This window comes from Cnephaeus nilssonii, assembly GCF_951640355.1.
Source record: "Cnephaeus nilssonii genome assembly, chromosome: 19".
Classification (NCBI taxonomy): Eukaryota; Metazoa; Chordata; class Mammalia; order Chiroptera; family Vespertilionidae; genus Cnephaeus; species Cnephaeus nilssonii.
Window position 1 is genome coordinate 49,814,994 of NC_137090.1, and position 3,500 is coordinate 49,818,493.

General features: G+C 57.5%; 1 protein-coding gene across 1 annotated transcript in view; it reads right to left on the minus strand.

The window, feature by feature from the left end:
• The window catches only part of SLC5A10 (solute carrier family 5 member 10), a gene marked incomplete at both ends in the record, with an annotated part of 76,807 nt that overhangs the window by 12,505 nt on the left and 60,802 nt on the right, over positions 1–3,500 (minus strand). The window lies entirely within an intron of this gene.

Consider the following 3,500-nt stretch of genomic DNA (forward strand, 5'->3'; position numbering starts at 1 on the left):
CTCTAGCTTACTTATTTAAGAACTAGAGGCCTGGTGCACGAAATTCGTGCACGGGGTGGGGGAGGGGGGTGTCCCTCAGCCCAGCCTGCACCCTCTCCATTCTGGGACATCCCTCTCACAATCCAGACTGCTGCCTTCCAACTGCTCGCCTGCCTGCCTGCCTGATTGCCCCTAACCACTTTTGCCTGCCAGCCTGACCACCCCCTAATCACTCCCCTGCCAGGCTTATTGACACCTAACTGCTCCCCTGCCCGCCCGATTGCCCCTAACTGCCCTCCCTTGCCAGCCTGGTCACCCCTAACTGTCCTCCCTTCCAGGCCTGGTTGTCCCCAACTGCCCTCCCCTGCCGGCCTGGTCGCCCCCAACTGTCCTCCCCTGCAGGCCTGGTCCCCCCCCCCCCCCCCCCGCAACTGCCCTCCCCTTCTGGCCATCTTGTGGTGGCCATCTTGTTTTCACATGGGGGCGGCCATCTTGTGTGTTGGAGTGAAGGTCAATTTGCTCTTTTATTAGATAGGATAACACATGCCTGGCCGGTGTGGCTCAGCAGTTGAACGTCAATCCAGGAACCAAGAGGTCTCTGGTTTGATTCTTCTTCAGGGCATGTGCCTGGGTTGTGGCTTGATCCCTAGTGTGGGGCGTGCAGGAGGCAGCCGATTGATGATGTTCCTGTCTCATTGATGTTTCTATCTCTGTATCCCTCTCCCTTCCTCTCTTTCTAAAAATCAATAAAAAAATTTAAAGAATAATGCATATAATCCACATAACACACAACATATGTATTCATTGATTATTTGTTATCAGTAAGGCTCTGGTCAACAGTAGGCTATTAGTAGTTAAATTTTGGAGGAATCAAAATTTATACACAGATTTTTGACCCCCCGGGGGGGGGGGATTCAGTGTCCCTAACCCCCACATTGTTCGAGTCAACTGTGTCATATACATAAAGGGGGAGAGCTGCAGACCACACACCCGGCAAAGGCCTGGTATGGAGACTATAAATCGCTCTCAACTCAGCAGTGAAACCAGACTTTCCAATTAGGAAATGGGTAAAACACATGAACAAACATGTCACTGAAGAATACATACAGATGACAAATAAGCGCATGAACATGTGTTCAATGTCATGAGTCATTAAGGAAATGCACGTTAACACCACAGTAAGAGACTGTTACACGTCTATCGGAAGGGCTAAAATCAAATGATTGTGGCAACATAACATGTCGCAAGGCCATGAAGTTGAATCACTCATACATTGTTGGGGGAATGTAAAATATACATAAGTTACTATGTGTGTGAATGTTCAAAGCAGCTTTATTCATAATGGCCCCAAACTGGAAACCCAAATGTCCTTCAACAGATGAAATGGTTAAGTCACTGGTCCATCCACTCCATGGAGTACCAGTCAGCCACAGAAGGAGCAAGCTACCAACCACTCCCAGAGCGGAGACAGGTCAGTGGCTGCCGGGGGCCGGGGCTGGGCTGGGCTGTGGCTGCCGGGGGCCGGGGCTGGGGTGGGCTGTGGCTGCCGGGGGCCGGGGCTGGGGTGGGCTGTGGCTGCCGGGGGCCGGGGCTGGGGTGGGCTGTGGCTGCCGGGGGCCGGGGCTGGGCTGGGCTGTGGCTGCCGGGGGCCGGGGCTGGGGTGGGCTGTGGCTGCCGGGGGCCGGGGCTGGGGTGGGCTGTGGCTGCCGGGGGCCGGGGCTGGGGTGGGCTGTGGCTGCCGGGGGCCGGGGCTGGGGTGGGCTGTGGCTGCCGGGGGCCGGGGCTGGGCTGGGCTGTGGCTGCCGGGGGCCGGGGCTGGGGTGGGCTGTGGCTGAAAAGAGGGAGAGCCTGGTGGTGACAGAACAGTTCTGCATCTTGATTGTGACAGTGGTTACACAGATCTGCACATGAGCTTGCACACATGCACATACACACGAGCACATCGCACCAACATCACCTTCCCTGCTGTGATGTTGCTGTAGGTGGTTGTGCAGGATGGTACCACTGGGGGAACAGGGAAGACTACATGCAAGCTCTCTGGGTTTTTTGTTTTATATTTTATTTAAAAAAAAATTTTTTTATTGATTTCAGAGAAGAAGGGAGAGGGAAAGAGAGATAGAAACATCAGTGATGAGAGAGAATCATTGATAAGCTGGGGATCAAGCCAGCATGTGTCCTGACCCGGAATCAAACCGTGACCTTCTGGTTCAACCACTGAGCCACGCTGTTTGTTTTTAAACAGCTCCCTGTGAATGTCACTATGGGCAGTAACTGCAGAAGTGGGAGGCCAGGGCCTTTCAGCCCTGACAGCTAGAGCTCCCTGTGAGCCCAGGGCCTTTGTGCTGGGCTACGAACAAAGGATGGTTACCCCCAGAGAGAGTCATGTTCTGGGTCTCCAGTGGCAGAGGCTCGACCCCAGGCATCAGAACCCCCAGGGCAGCGTGTCCATGGGCCCCTGGGGAGGAGGGTGCAGGTGTGTGCTCATATACCTGGGAGCAGCAGGGGCACCTGTGGACTGTGCTCAGGGAGGAGGGACCTGGTCTCTGGGGCTACTGTGTTCAGACAATGTGATCCTCTTCCCCCCTCCACCCCCCGGGCCAGGGAGGAGTGCAGGACTTGAGGCTTGAGGGGTTAGTGATGGGGACCACGGGGAGAAAGTAGTCATGCTCAGGACAGTGGGCTGAGGGGAGGCTTGACAGGCGAGGAAGGGTAGTGAGGGTCTCAGGGAGCAGGTTCCAGCCCTCAGCCACCCAGAGCAGTGTCCTCAGGGTCCCAGCCCCAGCCAGAGCAGCTCCAGCCAGGGCAAGCGGTAGGGGATGAGGGACAGGAGGGAAGCCTGGGCCAGGTGCCTGGGTGACTGGCTGTGGCACAAAAATGGGGCGTGGGCTGTTTGGCCGGGTTTAATGGGCTTTGTCGTCCTTGCCCTGGCAGCCTGCTTTCAGATGTGGTCCCCACACCTCCCATAACCAGGGTCCCAAGCCCCAGGGACGCTGTGCATTGCTGGGCCTGACCCCAGCCCACAGCAGCCCTTTCCAGCTCCCTGCCTTAGGTGGGGCCTGCTCATCATGCAGGACCAGTCCTGGGGCGGCCCCCTCCCGGCAGGGAGCAGGGTTCCTCACCTGCTTGTCCACACCAAGCTCTGGGAAGGCTCCTGAGGTTGGTGCCTTGGGGATTCCCAGCCTAGTACCCCAACTCTACTCCCACAGCTGGACAGCTGGACAGCTGGCCACCGCCATGGACTTCCCACCCCACCTGGGCAGCAGCAGAGGTAGGGCTGGACCAGGGTTACCAACAGGCCCTGGGGCGGGGCTGCCAAGGCTGTTCACTTGCTGTGTGACCTCAGGAAGAACGCTGTCCCTCTCTGGGCCGCATGCAATGTTCCAGGAACTCTTGGACTTGTTCCCTGAGCTTTTCCCAATTCGGGAGCCCACGCCTGGGGGCGTGGAGGGGGCGGGTCTGTGCTGTCGGCGGTGTGAACCAGTTTCCGGCCCCGCCCCCGGGCCGCACGTGACCTCAGGTGG